Consider the following 19,801-nt stretch of genomic DNA (forward strand, 5'->3'; position numbering starts at 1 on the left):
TTGTCCCTGCTCTAGCGTGGGACCTCTCCATGGGCTGCAGTCATTCAGAGCAAACCTGCAGGCTGCAGGAGATCCCTGCTTGGGCTCCTGGCGTGCCTCCTCCCGCTCTCCCCGGCACTCGCAGGACTGTGTCTGACACCATTCCCCTCACCACCGGGCAGTTTTCCCATCCCTCACACAGCTTTCCCTGCGGCGCCGCCATCGTGGCTGAGGGGCTCAGCTGTGCCCTGCGGTGGGTCGATAGGAGCCAACTGGAACCAGCTGTATCCAGCACGGGGCTGAGCAGCAGAAGCAGAGAGAGAGAGACTGCTGCAGTGATGTCCTCTTTGCCCCTGTTCACAGTCACGAAGGAGGTGATTCTGCCCCTCTACTCTGCTCTTGTGAGACCCCACCTGGAATACTGCATTCAGCTCTGGAGTCCTCAACACAAGAAGGACATGGAGGAGGGCCGCAAAGATGATCCGAGGGCTGGAGCACCTCTGCTATGAAGACAGGCTGAGAGAGTTGGGGCTGTTCAGCCTGGAGAAGAGAAGGCTCCGGGTTGATCTTGTTGCAGCTTTCCAGTACTTAAAGGGGGCCTACAGGAAAGCTGGAGAGGGACTTTTTACTAGGGCGTGTAGTGATAGGACAAGAAGCAATGGATTTAAACTGAAAGAGGGGAGATTTACATTACATCAAAGGAAGAAATTCTTCCCTCTGAGGGTGGTGAGGCACTGGAACAGGTTGCCTAGAGATGTTGTGGATGCCCCATCCCTGGAAGTGTTCAAGGCCAGGTTGAATGAGGCTTTGGGCAACCTGGTGTAGTGAAGAGTATCCTTGCCTATGGCAGGGGGTTGAAACTAGATGATCTTTGAGGTCCCTTCCAACCCTAACCATTCTATGATTCTATGATTCTATGATTCTATGATTCTATGATTCTATGATTCTGTGATCTTCAGCTTTTCCCATCTGCCTATTCACAGCATCAGATTTTCCCAAGCCATGCAAAAATCTAATACCAGACTCTCTATTGGGGAATTAAATGCTTGACAAAATCAATCAAACCGTTTTTACTCGACTTGGGTTGATGATACCGTGATTTTGGCTGTCCCTTGCTGACACCTCCTCTGCCCCTCTCCGAGGAGGGCAGTGAGGTGAGGAGGACTCTTGCTGCTCTCTCCTTCCCCCCGTGCAGATGCACCTGCTGCTTTCCACCATCTAGGGCTAGACCAGAGCTGTAGCTGTCAGCGGGAAGAGTGGGGGCCTTGCTTTGCTGCTCCCTACAGCTTTTGGAAGATTTCGTATCGCTGTTAACGGTTCACTGCAGGGTCTCACTTTATCTCCCCGGCTGATCTGGAGCAGCTCATGTGAGCTGCTCCTCTGGCATATAACCTCTCTTGCACAACTCCATATTAAGTCTATTAATACACTTTGCACGTGAGCAGCTCTCGTTGCAGCAATGTAACACGTAGCTCAATCACATAATGTTAACAAAGAGAACTGGAGCAGACACGTAGGCCCCAGTCCTGGAATTATTTATAGTTAGGCTTGACTTCTAGCATCTCGCAAACCCCTCGAGTGTTTGCAGGATTGAAAACTTAATAAAATGTTGGCTAAAATATTCTGTTTACAGATGATATCAAGAGGAAGCATGTGCAATGGCTTGTACAAGAAGTGAAGTTTTTAAAACAAAGCACCCTTCCATCCATCCTCTGTGTGAGTTTATACCATAGGCGCTATAAGAGAGCGCGGCAAGAAATAAAGAGACACTAGTAAACCAGTACCTGAATTTGTAACTCTTGTTACTGGTAGGTCTTCTGGAAAAACATCATTCCTGCTGAAGACCAGACACCAAAAAGCCAGTCAACAAAACTTTCTTTTTTAGCTTCCATTTAGCATCGCTAAATTTTTCCTCTTGGCCTTAATACACAAACCCTTATGCAAAGCTTTCGCTCTCATGATGTAGACAGGCTGTTTGACTTCCGGTGGCTATAGAGCTAAGCACGTGAACTCATGTTTGCAAGAGATGCTTGGGACCCCTGTTGATGCGCTGCCTTTGTTGCACCACCAACTCTATTTTGCATGGCATGGCACAAGATATGTTATTGTCTGGGGCGATAAAGAACTAAAATCAGGGAGCATGAGATACTCATGAAACCTTTTCATTCAGTCTTATTTCCATGAGTGTCACAGGGAAGTCCCAGCATGTTTGACTGAAGGGTTCAGATCACCAAATGCATGCTTTAAAGTTAAAAGCTATACTTAGGCAAAATTAGAGGTTTGGATATACGATTAAGGTTGATCAAGGAAAAAAATCACAGGTTTTGAAATGTCTTGAGTCTTCTAGGAATATGTGGGCCTAAGAAGGGAGGGAAGGGGTAAGGTAAGCATGGGAAAACTTTTCCTGATGTTATTACATTTACCAATTAATCTCAGTATTTTGACTCATTCTCTTACTGTTGAGTTCCATCTTGTGTTTATTTAGACCATTATAAGTTTGTGTATATATTTATTTTATGTATATTATATTTTTTTATTATTTAAATACATTATTAAAATATTGTGGATAAAAAAAATGCATCATAGTTTCACATGGAATCATTTTTTTAGTAGAATAATTAATTTTATTGCCTGCGCAAACTCAGCCATCATTTCTGATCACAAGCTGGGCATAACTGGAAGGCAGGTGTCATATACCCTTACCCACTGGCAGTGCCCTCTCCTGTTGTGAAGGAGGCCTGGGTCTGATGCCTAGTTTGGCCGCTGGCTCCCTAGGATCCGCAGGGAGCACAGCTGAGGCAATCCCGAATTCTTTGGGTTGCAGTCGCCTCTGCCTGCCTCAGCTGTGTGTCGACGCCTGGGCAGAGGGACTTCTGCATGCCCCTTGTGAAATGCAAGTATGTGAAGAGGCACGAGAGTGTCCTCCAGCTGCTGGCTGAAGTCACGTGGCTGCTGATGGACTGCTCTTCAGTGGTGCTTTGGTAAGAGCAGGGCGGTCCTGGGCTAGTCCAGGGGCAGCCGGGGATAATCCCATGGGAGTTAATGAGGGACATGGACTGGAGGAGACTTTCTGGGCTCTGAGGCTGACATCCCAAGGCAAAGCATGGTCTGGTTACATGTTATGTGGCTTCAAAGGCACAAATGAAAGCAGCTACGTAAACCCTTTACTTGAGACCTCAAGGTCCCATAGGAGGGCTCTCCGAGCCTGGACTTGTTCTTACACTCTCAAAGTATAACTGCGTGATTCCTAATCAGCTGGAAAGAAGAAAATCAGTGTTATTCTGTGCTGCTTCTCTTACCAACATTTTCCTTCTTGATTATTTAAAAATCTCACAGGTTGTTGCTCAATAACATTTACGAACTGGGTGGAGTATGAGAATCAGAGCTACAGCGCAAATATGCACAGACATCACACATAACATACCTTTTAAAACCAAAGCATCATCAGGTATTTTAACAAACAGAGCGGTAAAAAAATTCCGCTTTATAAAACCGTACATTGGCATAATTCTAGTGATGCCAACTGAGCCGTCGATGCTCTATATGGTAAATACAGGAGCTAAAATAGGTTGTGTAAAGAAATTGCTAGTAAGACAAAAAAATGAAACCAAATTTAACTGAGAGGACCCTGCCAGCTTTATTACTGTGGATTTCGAAGCTCTCCAAGAATAATGTTCTCTTTTTACCTTTTCAAAATAATTCAAACTCAAACATAGTTCAGAGACAAGCTGAAAAACTATAAACATTCAAGCTATGACATAAGACGCTAAAAGCTCCGAAACTGTAAGAAGTGACAACATTAACTTGTGCTGTTTCCTTCAGGGAGGGCAGAAATGCAAAAGTCAATGAAGGCGAGGATATCTGCTGCTAAAACTGCCAGCGTTTGTTACTTTATGTTAATCTCTGTGCCCCCAGTCCCACAGTATTTTTCACATATCATCAGACGTCTGTGCTTGAACAGAGGCCCGTTGACTTCATGTCATTTGAGCATCTCCTTTGCATTCGAGGGCTTTGATCTGTGTGGCTGAAAGTCTCTTCTTCATTTCTGTGTACCGCAGCATCTCAGCACACACCCGCCACTTTCTTAGCACAGTGCAGTTCTTCTTGACTGCTGCAACTCTGCAAGGAGCTATGGGAATACACTGTGCGTTTAAGTCCCATTAGATCATTTGATTGTACGGTTACGATGTGAGAATATCGTGGTTTAGCCCAGCTGGCAGCTAAGCTACCACTCAGCCGCCCGCTCCTCCCACTCAGTGAGGTGGAGAGGAGAAAAATGTAATGAAAGGCCTGAGGGTCAAGAAAAGAACAGGGAGAGATCACCCACCGACCGTGGCCCCGGGCAAAACAGATTCGGCTTGGGGACAGATCAGTTTAATTTGTTAACAGTTAGTTCAGAGAGGAAATGTGAAGCAAAGCCAAATCTTAAAAAAACACCTTCCCCTCACCCCTCCATTCTTCCTGGCTCTACGACCTCCCCACAGCGGTGCAGGTGGATGAGAAACTGGAGTTGCAGGTCAGTTCATCACATGCTGTTTCTGCCGCTCCTTCCTTAAGGGAGAGGAGTCCTCACACTCTTCCCGTGCTCCAACGTGAGGTCCCTTCTCACGGGAGAAGTTATCCATGAACTTCTCCAATGTGAGTCCCTCCCACAGGATGCAATCCTTACCCATCCTAAGATTGCTCCAGCACAGACTTTTTCCATAGAGTCATGGCTTCTTAGGGCACAGCCACCCGCTCTGGAGTAGGATCCCTTCCCATGGACTGCAAATGCATCTCTGCCTCACTGTCAATCTCCAGCAGTGTGGGAGTCCTTTCCCACGGAAACAGTCCTCTACAAAATCCTTCAAGTGCAGGTATCTCTACTCCAGCAGGGGGTCCTCCATGAGCTGTGGATGGATCTCTGCTCCACCATTAATCTCCACGGGTGGCAGGGGGGCGGCCTACTGTCTCACCATGGGCTCCAGCACACCTCCTTCTGCTCTATCTTCACTGACCTTGGCGTATGCAGAGCTGTTTCTTTCAAGTCTGAGTCCTCACTCTGCTGCAGCTGTGCTGGGTCCAACAAACCCCGGCAGTCCCGGCAGGATGAACTCTGCCCAGTGGGCACCCTGGGAGCGGGGCACTTCAGAACTCTCCAAGGCATGCTACCGCTACCATCTCCAGTCAAGTGGCAGTAGCCCAGCATGGGCAACTGCCTGCCCAGGAGGCCAGCCCCATCCCGCCACCTCCTCGCTCACTTCACTGCCAGTCCCACCTGGCTGGGGTTCCTTTGTCCCCTTCTTAAATAGGACATTCACAGAGGCGCTGGTTGGCTCAGCCCTGGCCAGAGGCGGGTCTGAGCCAGCCAGAGACCGATCTGACCAGTTTTGGAGCTGGGAAAGCTTCTAGCAGCTACCTACAGGGGCTATCTCTGCAGCCCCTCCCCTGCTACCAAAAACCCAGCACAGAGAAGTACCAAAAGCTCTAGCTGTTAGCAATATAAATGATGGTTGTCCATGAGCCAGACATTTAATTATTAGTGCCAATGAAGAGAAAGTAGATTATTGATGTTAGAGACCGCTGCATCTATTGCCTATGTGGCCTCTCGGGTGCAGTTTCATGATACGGCTTACTGTAGGTGAACATGGGTAGACCTGGTTATCAACACGAGGGATGGAGGCAAAGAGCACAAAGTCTGTAACATCGAACTTGATGAATTTCTGAACTGAATTACACGTATCTGTCTCCTGTCACAGCAGATGAAGGGATACACCGATGAAGGAAATACCTTCCAGACTCGTGTCCCTAAAATGCTACAAACCATACATGCATAAGCTCCCTGCTCGGGCGTATTTCAACATCCAAACAAGCTTGCGAGCCGTGTTTGATTATCCAAGAGCAGGGGAATGTAAACCTTGTGACACCTCCAAAAAGCCTCCAACAAGCACTTGGACTAGGAACCTATGCCTGGGGAACATTTCCACACAGAGATAAGTTTAATTGCAGACATCAGCATTTTGTTGGGGAGGCTGCCTTGTCCAAAATTTTTCTGTGTGTGCATATGTCATTTCAACTCTAACAGCTAGCAAAAAAGGATCAGCTGGTGCTCTAGATTCCAAGGCCAAATGTTGTAAATATCTACAATAAATGCTGTTCCACACATGAGTAATTCCTTTGGCTACGTCTGTGCTGTCCCTGGGACCATGAGTCAAGGAGCATAGTATGAACCTTGACCTGTTCTTTGTGAGCCTATATTGCTGGCAAGGGGATATCCAAAGCCCAGCTACCTCCAAGCCCTGTACTCTCCCTATCACATGTGAAATTAGGCTTTGCCGTGGAAAGTTGTCCCAGGATAGAATCAGATAAGGGGTAAAAAGGCCTCTCATCTCACTAAGGGAAAAAGAAACTGCTGAAAGCATTACCTGCTTCACTACGCTGAATTTGTTCTTGCCTGAGATGAAACCAGTTGACCACCGACCTTTTCAAAGGGACATTGTCATCTAATCCTATTTTTGACCATCTGTGCAAAAGGCAGGGTTTTATGGCTAGATTTGATTACTAGTTACCACACACCGGGTACCGTGGGTATAATATTTCATGTACGCTTTGAATTCTATGGCATCACTGTAGGTGTTAAGTCGGATTTTTGGACGCTTGTTTTTTTTTAGTTTTGACATATGATCTGTTTTTAGAACTAGCAGGGAATATGGATAAAAAACAGAATGTAAACAATTAATTTAATGAGTCTACTGTTGGTTTTATGTTAAGAGTCAGAAGAAAGAAATTTGGTGATATAGGGCGTGGCTGGGGTACGTAGATAATTATCCTATAAACTAGCATGAACATTGGCCAAAATTGGAAAAAAACAGTGTTTCTATATAGGAAAATATTTTGCTGCTGGGGATTTGGGGATTTGTGTGCTAAGAAAGGGCTGGGAGATTTTCTTTTTATGCAGCATGGAAACACTCCCAGCAATTCATCCTCACATTGAGTTCCTTTGTCATCTGACTACTGCCACTCAGCCGTGTACGGTTGTCATGTAACTGTGGCTGTGGGAGGGCTGGGAGCATTTTGATGCTGGAAGATGACTGGAATCTCATAACTAAAGGCACATACCTTTTAAAACAATTTCCTCTGAAAACTTAAAAACCCAAACACAGTAGATGAGCTGTTACACAGGTGTCTTCTGCCTGTCGAGGTAATTTGCAGTTGTCATGAACCAAACAGCATAAGCAGAGGGTGAAATCTGATTGATTTTACGGATGTGCACGTGTACTCCTGTGCCATAGGCATGCCCTAAAGAAACTGCAGTATCTGTCCTGTTGTACTGCAGTATCTTGCCTGCTACTGCGGGCAAGGCTTCTCCAACACATTTTTCCCTTCAGTTCTGAAAGTTGGGATGAGGTTGATATAGGCATTTACCATCCCCGGCAGCTCTACCACATCCTCGTGCCAAGCAAGAGGCCTAAGGATGTATTTCCTCACCCAGCTGGCCAGCATCAGGCTACCTTTATGGTGTAATTACACCTGCTGTCACCCATTGTACCTCCTTGCCTTTGTTTCACTGATTCTACCAGGTTGGTCCGATGGTGGCAAACAGTGCCCCAGCTCCGGCACCCCTGAAACCAGTGCAGCCCCCTTCACCTTTGCCCATTTGTTCTTTAGAGAACTCATACACATTGGAGAGCAAAAGCTTACAGAGAGCTGTAATCTAGGATAAACCCCCCCAAACTCTCTAGAAACAAGTTTAGGGAACTAGTAACACATGGCTTCCTAGCCACGTGAATGATGGCAAATGTGTAATTGATTTGATTAAGCTGTTCTGTAGTATTAGGACCACCCAAAAGATGGCACTAAAAAACCTTTAGTCACACACACATACACACGTACACACACACACACACGAAATTTGTTAATAATACATGAAGAAATAGTTCACTAGCTTAATTCTGTAATTTTGTGTGCAAAAGTAGAAGTCATCTTCAATAATTCTATGTTAGACCAACAGGAAAATTGAGGACCAACACTTTTATATAAGCAGATAAACTTTGTACTGTAAATATTACTTTTCTAGACCCACATGAGAGCATTAATATTTTTGTAAACATGACACCGTGACATTTGGCGAGCAGCGCAAATGTGTTAAAATTACTCAGAAGTTGGGCACTGCACTTAAAATATTTGTTTCTCTGGGAGCTACTGATGCCATTGCTGTATATTGACCTTGGTAAATTTGTGATTGTTGGGCCAGAAGCGCTTTTATTTATGTGATTGCAATGTGGAGTCATTCCACCAATGCCCACAGAGCTGCATGAAATAATAAGTGTTGGCAATGGGAAGCTCTGGCCTATTGTCACTACCCTTTTTGATTTTTAAATTAGCTTAGTTGGTCTGCAATGGGAAGAACAAGACACATTTCCACTATCACCTTCCATTTTAAAATGGAATGGTTGAAGGAGGAAAAAAAACCCTTTCATATTTACAACTTCTGAAAACTCAGTCATGGGATCTAATTTATAATAAATCCTAAAGATGAGAGTGTTTCAGAAAAGTGCTGGAGGAGGAATCCTCACATCCTGTGGGAATAATTTTTTAATATGGCTTCAGTTTTGTGATTTTAATCCAATATCGCATGTTAATAATAAACAATACAAATGAAAGAACACCACCTTTGCTTAGAGCAGAAATCATTTGGGTACCAAAAGGATTTGAGAGACCTGGTGCCCTCCACAAATACTTGATTTCCCTGTATTACGAGGCTTCTCTTTTGAATGTGGTTGCCTGTTAACCTACAGCTGGAGTAGAAGGATGAAAAGAAACTTCAGAGGAACTGGGAGAGATGTGGTGGGAATCAAACAGTGTAAAGTCTGCCCAAGTAAAAAATCTTCTTTCACCATATTCTCCAAAGCTTGTCCCCTTGGCAAGTCTTTAGTATTTTGCTCACTTCTGCCTTTCTTGCTGCCGCAGCCAGAATGGATGCATAGGAAGTGTTGAGCTCTCCATACCTCTATGTACTCATGAAATTAAAATCATTTATATCAACTGTGTCAGCTCAGAAAGGGAGTCAAGGTTTTACACTTGGGGAGGTTTTTTTTTTTCCTTTTTTCTTTTTTTTGATGGCTCAGGTAAGACATTCGGCTCATGTAATAATTTGTTTATAATATGATTACATTATAACCGCTGTTTGGTTATAATAAAAAAAAAGAAACTTGAATGTCAGGTTTTTCTTCAGGGAATAAGCTGGAGCATATTCAAGAGAATTTGGTGACACCTGTGGAAAAGCTGTGCACAGACGTGGAAGCACCAGCTGGCTTGATTGCACTTATTCACCATGGAGTAAAGAGGCCAAAAAAGAAGAGACAACAGAAGTATATGCACAATGAATGGGCAAGGAGCTGGGTTCTGCTTGTGCTGGTAGCGCAGCAATGAGACTGACTGAGAGATTCTGCACAACGTACAGCGTTCAAAGCCACCATGTATTTCAAGGTTACATTTTTGATCTCATTGTCACAGCTTGTTGAAGCTAAAGGCTTACCAGTATTAGACGTGTAATAGGGATACTGAGTTGTAGTAGCCAGTACTAATATATAATTCAATAATTGGCTTTAAAAGCTCTGCAGTAACATTAAATTTTAATATTGTATATCAAGGCTAAGTGAAACAAATACTTTCAAATCTCTCCAAGGCCTTCATAATTTGATTTTAAACAACTTCATATTAGTAAAAAAATCTGCAAATAAGTCTTAGCAGAAAAATTAGATCATTCCGCAGGAATATTTTTTGAGCAGGGGTGGAGGGGACGAAAACGTTTTTCTTACAATCATTGCAATATGTATAACCTTCACATTCTGAGGGGGTTTGGATTCACGGCAGATATTTTCTATACCAAAGAGGATGTATAGCTTCTTACACAAACTTAAAGATATCTTTGCAATGAAGTAAGAGCTGGAGGACTTAAGGGGGAGGGATGATAGAGAGGGAGAGAGTCTGAACTGGAACATTACTAATTCTCACAATGGTAGCTCAGTGAAAAAAAATGCTGCAGAACAAGCCTGCCTTCATCCAGTCAATTTTGGAAAGAATTATAGCCATTTGGAACCGAGTTTTCACTTGAAAACTCTTTGGAAACAGGATACTGCTCCCAAGCACTTTCAGCCCTTTTGAGACCTGGAATGAGATTCATCTCACTCCGCTTCAGACATCTGCACTGTAGCTGTCTGCATCTGAACCCTATGTCCCTTTGTCACTGGAAAGAAATACACGTTTGTAATGTGCAGTTCGTCTAACCTATTATGGATGTCTACTGTAGGGTGAAATGAATAGCATGTGTGAAGGGCCCATTTTCACAGAATTTCTAGGTTGGAAAAGACCTTAGAGATCATCCAGTGCAACCGAATTTTCTCTCTCTTGAATCTTTCAATTGAAAATATTTCAGTTTTCTCTCTCTTGAATCTAAAAGGCACCTATACAGACTGTTTCAGGTGCAGATTCAGAAAGTCCATGAGAGGAAACCGCTCCCCAGTGTCAAAATATTTTTTTAAATCTTTGAAAGACTATGAAAAAGTTGCTACAGTTTTATGTATTTAGACTTAAAAAAATTAATAAGACGAACAGTGTGATACACTCTTGGCATACAACATGCCACTGGGATAATTTATGACAGCAGTATTTATCTTCATGGACCAACTTGCATAGAAGTCAACCTTTGTACTGTAAAGCAGTCTGTAGAGCAGTCTGAGGCCAGGGATGGATTTGTCTGATCAAAGGTGGAAGCTTCCTCCACATCTAAATAACCTAGACCAATGGAGAGAAACAAGAGCCTGTGGGGCACCCTTCATCGTATCTTAAAGTCAACATCAAAGGCCACAAGTCTTGTTCCTTTCAGGTGTCTGTTCTTCTCTGTCAATTAGCAAAGGTGCCTGTGTTGACTAATTAACGGCACTTCAAGAGTCGCTGGAGGCAGGACCAGTGCTTTTGTCTGCAGTGGGGAACTGCTTCTGTGGATGCGGCTGCAAGAGGGGACTTGAATAAAAAAAACAAGAACGTCAACCTGATGCTGAAAGCAGCTGTAAAAAATCCTGGTAAAGAGGAACAGTTGTTTTATATCGCTGTTTTGGAGCCTAGAAGCCCACGGTACGTTCCTGGCTGTGCTTCTGCTTATTTTGTGACTTAAAACAGGATAATTATGACTTTTATGTCTTCCAGTTGCTTCAGCTGAGAAACAGGGGTAAGGATATCTTCTGGTTCCTCTTTGTTTGTCACCACTTCTTTTGACCTGTGTAAGCATAGGTAAATTCTGAAATCTTGCAGCTGAACTTCATAGTTAAGGGAAACTTGGGGATATTTGATGAGGGTTATGCTTCGAATGGCAACACTTTCTTTTAGCTAGCCTAGTCCTGGATTAATCCAGCATAACTTGTTTGGGAGAAAATCCAAGCAATGAATTACTCAGTGAATCCTTGGAGTTACAAACATCATTCTATTTTATGGCATCATACTTACATGCTTTGCCTTTTCTTCTCATCTCTTTTCATGCTCCTGTTGCTGCAGCACATGCTGGCTCAAGTTTGGGAAATGGAAACAAGAGCAGGGGGCAGATATCCCTGTTGGTGTACAGCCTTCCTCTTTCTTGGAACTACTCTGCAGAGAAGGCTCATATAACTCCACCATTAGCCACACAACTTGCACACCAAGAACATATGTGAGAGGGCCACTTGATGACTCCTGCCATTAAGCTAACCAGTGGGAAAGGATTTTTGAATACTCTGAAGTGCTGTTTCAATAGCTCTCTCTGTTTATTGTATGAAAGAAGCTAAAATGCCTGACATACCTATATAATACACCACTTGCGCAAAGGCAGTGAAAATAATTTTGAAGGCAAAAACCTTGGTGAGGTAGGTACCTCGTGGGGAGAAGAAGGGTTTTAATCAGTGAGAACTATGTTAACACAGAATACTAGGTGATGCAGTCCTGTTGTTGAGCTTGGAAGCAAAACCGTAGTAATACCAGCCTCACAATTTTGGATTGGACCTGTGTCTTTGCTCTTACTTTTCACTCCCCTCTATTTTTCATAATTTCAGGCTTGCATACTGTATGTGCTTTTGGGTGCTTACACTGTCTACACCGTGTTTCTGCAATTGGTTTGCAAAATATCTTGTAGGCTGAAGCTACTGTGGTGCAAATTATTAATGATCACAATGTGTGAAATGCGTAATTAGTACTGGAACTTGAGCTTTATCTTCTCACACGCAGCCAAAAATCTCCAAATGACTTGTATCGTGATGGTCGTGTTGCATTTTAATAAAACTTTTTCAGTCTATAAGAGAATTCCCGCTTTATAAGTGGCTGTGCATCTCATTGTTACCACGATTCTTGATTCATCCCATTTTTTGACATTCTTGTACATTTGTGTTTATTCGCTATACAGGGGCTTGAAAGAACGGCACAATAAACTGTTTGCTCAAGTTGTCTGTTACAATGTTTTCTTATATTAAGAGTGCATGAAATCATCCTGCTATCTGCTGGAAAATGTGCTAATTATTTTCTGAGTGGGTAAAAGGTCACAGTCAATGGGGCAAGAGAAAGACAAGCAAGTTCCATATAACCGTGCATTGGAATTACGCCTAAGGAGGGAAAATAATATTTATAAGTACAGTCCATAAAAATAATTTTGAAACTTTTCTAAAAGCTTTACCATGTTGTCAAACAGGAAATATAAGAATTATTCTGTGTCAAGACCAGAAAGGCCTGCTCATAGAAGCAGAGTTTTGTTTCTAGCAAAGTATAGAAACGTTTTATTGTCGGATTCATAAAGCAAACTTTGATCAACATGCAGGAAATATACCAGACTTAAATCCTGCCACTGACCTCTATGGTAGAATAAAACTAAGAGAGAGGGGGAAATAGCTCACCAATCTTTTAATTACTATTATGCCAAGACTTTTAAGAGAGTTTGAATCCCACACGTGCATTCTAAGAAAGGAAAACATTTTCTTTCATTGAACAGCCCTGGGGGTGACTGGCTTTTTCTCCCTCACCCCGTCCCTCTCTAAGAGGTTTTTTTTTCTTTTTTTTTGCATGTACGTGTTAAAATACAAAGTAATTTGTAAGAAGTTCACTTAATTCCTCACTCTCAGCTCACATTTGTTACAGATTTTGTTTGGCTTCCAGTTTGCCAGAAGGGAAGGGAAGAGTGTACTCCAGCCAGGGAATGCTGCTGTCCACTGAAAAATGTGTTTGGATGGAGCAGCTCTTTTTCATGGATGGATTGTGGCTTTTGGCAGCAGAGGTTGCAGGAAGCAGTTGCCATAACTACTATACCATTAAAAAAAAAAAAAAGCGCCTTTAAAGAGGCATTTTTGAACTTATGTTTCTGTTAACAATCCTGGTAGAATCAATCAGTTCAATACGATGGGTGACAGGATGCTGAATGTGGTCCTTTGGGTGTACTCTAAGGGTATGCTTTTAGACTATATTCAGGCATTGGCTTGTAAGGTACATAGGGGAGGAAAATATATAGACAGCCAGAGAACTGAGCATAATCTGCCTTGCGTGGGATTTCAGGGCTTGGCTAGAATCACACTATGGTGTTAAATAGCAGACTAAGAAAAAAAATAATATGTTTTTCAAAAAATGTAAGGATGGGATTTAAAAATTCACTGAAATGATTTAGAAGCATGAGTTACATTTTAAGTCAACACTAAGAACTCTACCTTAAGTGTAGGCATAATTTAATATTTATTTATATTCATGACAGATACTACTCAGATGAAAAGCCTAGATATAGTTGGTTAACACTGAATGTTACTGGAGTAGACCCAGGGATGGTTTATACTGGTTCAAACCCAGCCAAAGGTTTTTCATCCTCAACATTACACCACACATTATTGTCACTGGCAAATTGCTTTGGCACTTTTTTTTGTATGCTGTTGGAATCAGAAAACATTTCACACTGCTAAACTAACTTCTGTCTATTGCATATGGATACCAACATAATTTTTGTGGTCCTCTAGCTACTTTCCTGCAGTGCTTTGAGATGTGTCCCAAATGACCAAGTCATTTATTTACTCATGGGATCTTTACTGAACTAGTCAGGTGAATTGGACTCATACCCCTGCTTAAATGCTGGCTCCCAGGCAGGCTTTATCCCATCAGTCTCACAAATTTCTGGAGTCAGCACCTATGAGGCTGTCCCTCAACGAGCATTTTGCAACCCATGGTCATGGTGCACCTTCATCTGAGGCACTTACTCTGGTTCCACGGACAGGAGAAGTGCTCCCACGTTACCATTTCGTTCAGCCAGAGGCTTTCTCTTGTGCAATGACACTAACAGCCCTTGGGGTATTTCGTAATCAAGCTTAAGTCTAAATCCCTTGTCTGTGAGGTGCATTTCCCATGGTACATCTTACTGGTCTGACCATGTGTATCGAAGAAACTTTCTGGTCTGCGTACTAACACTTTGCTTTAAAAGCAGTGTTACATTAGGAAGTACGTTAGGAATGACTGATTCACTTCCACCCCTGGGTGAGTTGTAATGTACGTTACAGCTACAGTTGCTTCCATGCAAGAGTAGGAACCTCTTGGCATAGCTAATTAAATAAATCAACTAAGACTTTATTTCAAACTTCCAAAAGGCTTAAAATGACAAACTCATCTGGGCTGCGATCTTCAGTTTTTTTAGTAACAATATCCATATTCTCATAAATAATTGGTCTATGAAGTCTTCAGCTACTACTTCTAATGGAAATCCATATTTATCCTTACGGAATCAAAAATTTTTGTTCCTTACATTTATCTGATAAATTTAATCTTGTTTGAAATGATCCTAAACTGTCTGAGCTCCCTTCTTAGTTACTTCTTGTCCCTCGCTGTGGCTGAAAAGTAAAGTATTTTTTCCTCTATCGCTACTCCATTCCCTTATTTCAGCTCTTCTGCTTTATATTTTAAAGTTTTCCCTAATATATGAATTTCTAGGAGATCTAAATTAATTCCCCGAGTTTTCCAAAGTTTTCGGATGCTGCCTGGTTATGGCTTACATCCAGATTCAAGATAGAAGAGACACTGTTCATAGATACTCTTCCTTTTTGCAGCTTTTTTCCCCTTTTTTCTTTTCTCGTTGTAAATGAGAAGTAACTACGTCTCCTAAGTTTTTTGCCAATGTCTTTTTTTTTCCCCCCTAATCTACTAGCTCTTTAACATCCTCTTTTACATATTTCTAGAAACCTGACAAGCTTTGAAAACAAACCAGTGACGATTTAAATAAACAGTATGAATGTGGTCAAAGGAAATGGCTCCTGGGATAGAAGGTGCAGGCTCCGGGGAACAGGGGCCCGAGACTGGAACCATGCTGGGAAGGCCTTCGGCAGGCTGAGGCAGGCAGAGACCTTTTGGAGGCAAAGTTGTTCCACAGAAACCTCACAACTTGTCTTAGGTTCTGTCTCTGCCTCGCCTTAAGAAATCATTTTGGGAAGAAAAAATAGCCAAAAATACACAATGTACTCATCCCAAAATAATAATTATTCTGACGGAGAAGGAAGTAAAACATCCTTTGGTATGCTCTCCTCTCCTCTGAAGGCAAAGTTCTTCATATATAGTACTTGAGTTCACCGTTTGGTTTTAACCCGATGAAGGGCTGGTGTTTGGATGGTGATTTCCTGCATACACGAAGAGGCTGAGGTTTGCACAGAGAAGTTCTGCAACTTCCCTTCTCCCTTTGAAGTGAAGCTGAAGAGCATTACAGCGTGCCTGTACGGCCAAGAGTCTCACTGTGTATTTTGGCATTCGAATGCCAGACTGGTTGGTAATTTCCCCTTAAATCCTTTCATAGCTCAAATTCCTGTCGCAAAAATCTATACGGCCATAGCCGCTGGTTTACCATACGGAGTCTGTCTCTGGTATCTGCGGCTGCTCTGCCATTCGGTTTACCCCTCTGAAGCAATGCCATTTCACGTGCTTTTATTCAGTTGTGTGCAGCATATATTTAAAATGAAATATTGGCCAAAGCCCCTCTGGACGGCTGTCAGATCTTAGCATGCCACATAAATATCAGTGTGAAAACATTCCTCCCAGCCCACACAGAACGCATCTAACACTGTTTTTTCTGGACAAAACCAGCCCCAGTACAGCGAGACCTTCAGCAAAGGACCACTTCCAGTGGGCAGGGCCCCGTCTTAAATTGACCACTTTAAAGTGCTCTGGAAGTTTCCAGTATAATTTTCGTTACCCTTTAGTTACAGACCCCCTTTACTAGGTAACGAAGATTGTTTGCTGACTCGCTGGGTAGCTGCCATCCAAGCAGTTGCCTGGGTGGCCGGCTGCCAGCGTTCAACTGTTTCAAGATGTGAGTTACCTGATGCTCTCGGGCGCTACGGGACCGCAGCGATGTTCGCGGTGCCTCCCCGCTTACCGAGCAGATGTTTCCCTGTGGTACCCTCATGGCTTTGGGGCTGCACGGGGTCGATTTCCACCGGGGCTCTGCTGGCTTGCCGGTGGAGGGCAATTTGCACATTTTTTTGCAAGGATGTGCACTTTCTGTGCACTAACACATGTGCACGGCCCTTCTGTGGTTACCGGCACGGCCGGGGCAGAGTTTACATCTGCGAACCTCACTGGGGCGTATGGGCTTCGATCGTTACAGCAGATACGCAAAATTACCGACGGGCATGAGAACACCCAGCTCCCATCAGCAGAAGAGCCCGGCACAACACCTGCTACTGCAGCGACTTAAAGCTGAAAAGGACAAGTGCCTCAGTGCCTCCAGAGCTAAAAACCATAAAATCCATTTTGACTGCGCTCTCTCAAAATACCACTGCAAATGCATAAAGGGGGGGAAAAAGGTGACTAGCAGAGGAGGCACTATAAAAAGGATTAATTTCTGATGACACCTGTGCGAAGCTCTCAGATGAGACAGAGGCAGGCGTGTCCTTGCACATACCAAGGATCTGAAGTTCAGCTGGCTTCACCCCTCCGGAGAGCCCGAGAATTGATGCCAGCAGGGCTCTGGCACGGCGCTGCCAGGCTCACCCCCCAACCCTCCTCTTCTTCTGGCAGCCGTGAGAGCAGGGGACGCTGTTCCTTTTGCACCCATCTGTCAGCAGTCACGACTTACCTGGACGTGTTGCTACTAACGTGAGTCTGTTTAGCAGAACTCAGGCTTATGCGGTCAGAGATGTGTGGGAGGGTTTGGCTTTAATTCTACAGATTCGGGTCCTTTACCTAAAGTCTTACTGAGACAGAGGAATAGATGGAAGAAATAAAATAAAGACACACCAGTGAACCAAATTACTTGTAGGCAAAAATACATGCTTACCAGCTTCCTGTGGCAAAATGCATTAAAACTAATAAAGATTACAGAAGGCAGCACTTCTCACCCCTTACACCTTCTAAGGCACCCCTCTCTCTCCCATACCAAAACGCACCAGCATTCTCCAGAATTTCATCTGACTATCCTGTCTTGCTGTATTTGTTTAGCAACGCTTGGAGCAGTGAGACTATGGTGGCAATGGCCACAATGGCTATTTTAATATGTTCATCCTTATGTTGCACTTGATTGCTACAACAAAGCTTTCTTAAGCAGCTGCCTAAGAAAAAGTCCGTGAGCTTTCGCTTAGACATACTTTTCCCAGAATGATCAAGGGAAAGTGAAGAGATTGCCGCCCTGGTCCTCCAAGCATGGAAAATAATAATTTTTCCTTCGCTTTTCTTAAATTATTTTTCCCACACATTTTCTCCTCAACCCTATCCTTGGGTCAGCTTAGAATGCCGAGTGGTCTAAGTATGATGGATTTATTACTTTAAACTTTGCAGAGCATGGCATAAGGAGGGTGAGGTAACAGTGTAAGAGATGTGGAAAGATTTGAACATTTTCTAGTTTAATCATTGGATATATTTTGAGGTTTCCAAAACTTATGGGTTTTTTTGTAGTTTTTTTTTTTTTTTTTAAAGGATGTTTGACTAGAAGACTGAAATTGGATCAAATCCATTTTGCATCCCCACCTAAAAATGAGATTTGAGTCTACAAGTTCAGAGTCTTGGGAACAGAAGTCTCCCTTCTCACATGTAATTACGTATAGTTTCTGAAGAGGTGAAATGTCACATTATGAAGAGATGGAAAATACATTAAGAGAGAATGAGTTCATCTTCCTGATACAGAACAGTCCCTGCACAGTAATGGGATTATGATGGCGCTGGACATTTGAGAAAGTCTATACTGCTGTCTCTGCTTTATTTGATTTGTATATGAATGGATTTCCGTTCCCAGTAACGGCTTTCTCTGAGCTATTGCAAACTCTCAAATGGAAAATAAAAACGTAATTTTGGGAAGATAGGACCTGCCATAATCACTCAGTGACATTGCAGCTTGCTAGGCAGACAAAAAAATACAGAGGAGGTACTGAAGTATCTCTGAGGTGGTTACACCTGTGGAGTTCTCTAAGAGATAAAAAATATCTAAAAGGAGAGGATGAAGTTGTGGCACAGTTTGCACGCCTGCTATTTCAACCTGCAGGTGAGCAGGAGGAGACGAAGAGTTGGTGGAGGTTTTGCTCTGCCCCAGTGTGGGAAAATGACTGAAATTGGAGGGGAATGGGAGAACATTGTTCCCCAGAATTCAGCTAATATTAGAGCAGCTCTGACATGAAACACAGCTGCTGCTCCCAGGAACGAACAAGGCCTCAATATCCTTGAGATGGGGAGGAGAGTGATATGAAGGTATCATGGCTCAGCCCTGTTATCGGGGACAAGAAACAACGAACAAGGCCCACGCAATACCCTTGAAATGGGGAGTAGAGTGGTACGGAGGTATCACGGCTCATACCTGTTATCAGGGATGAGAGGCGCCTGGTAAAGATAACCATAAAAATGCCATCGAGGGAAGTGAATCACAACCGCTGCCTCAGCAGTGATGGTGAAATTGTGTCCTTCAGCTACTAAGTCACACCTCCACCCGCCTCCGAGCTGCGACCACCCCTCAAACGAGCAATTTACACCAATCCTAATTTGTGAACACCCCTCACGAGAGAAATTTACACCAATCCTAATAAAAGTTATGTATGACTAGAGTCACTCGAGCTCCACCTAAAAGATATGAAAAAAGTATAAAATAGCAACAAACAAAGGGGATGTTAGGGAGAAGCCCCCCCATCGGAACGTCTGGGATCAGTCGACGGGCTGAACCTCTCTTCTCCCCCCCATAGGGACGCCTATTGGGTAAGAACTCTGAGTTATGTGCACTTACTTAATTACTTACTAACATCTTCCTAGCTATTTAATATTATCACTGATCAGTAATCGTTTTATATTATCACTGCAGTATTTCAATTAAAGTTGTTTTTGTAGTCAGTCACTATCACCGGCTATCCTCGAACCTGTATTCTGTCACAAATAAAATATATATGCATGTTTCCGGAAACTTTTGAATTATTATAAGGAGCTGGCCCATAGTATTACTAGTGACGATCCCTTAATAAGTGGACGAATCACCCTCCGACCTACTGAGCTGCCAAGAGAGGGCAGGGGGAGTCGGACCCAAGGGTCTCGCCTAACTTGGGAGCTGGTATACTGGCCAAATTACCTCCTGTTTGTCTATTAGTGAGGGATCCCACAATAAGTCAGACGAATCACCCTCCGACCTGCTGAGCTGCCAAGAGAGGGCAGGGGGAGTCGGACCCAAGGGTCTCGCCTGACTTGGGAGCTGATAGACTGGTCGTTTTGACCTCAAAACGTGACACCCAGCATCCCAGCTGAGGAAAGGTGCAGGGAGGGATGAGAACCTGTTAGTAAATTTTTACTGAAGAGCGTAGCAGATGACTCATCTCCCTAAACCCTTCAGGCAGGGTAAATG

This window comes from Tauraco erythrolophus, chromosome 1 (genome assembly GCF_009769465.1).
Source record: "Tauraco erythrolophus isolate bTauEry1 chromosome 1, bTauEry1.pri, whole genome shotgun sequence".
In the NCBI taxonomy this organism is placed as follows: domain Eukaryota; kingdom Metazoa; phylum Chordata; class Aves; order Musophagiformes; family Musophagidae; genus Tauraco; species Tauraco erythrolophus.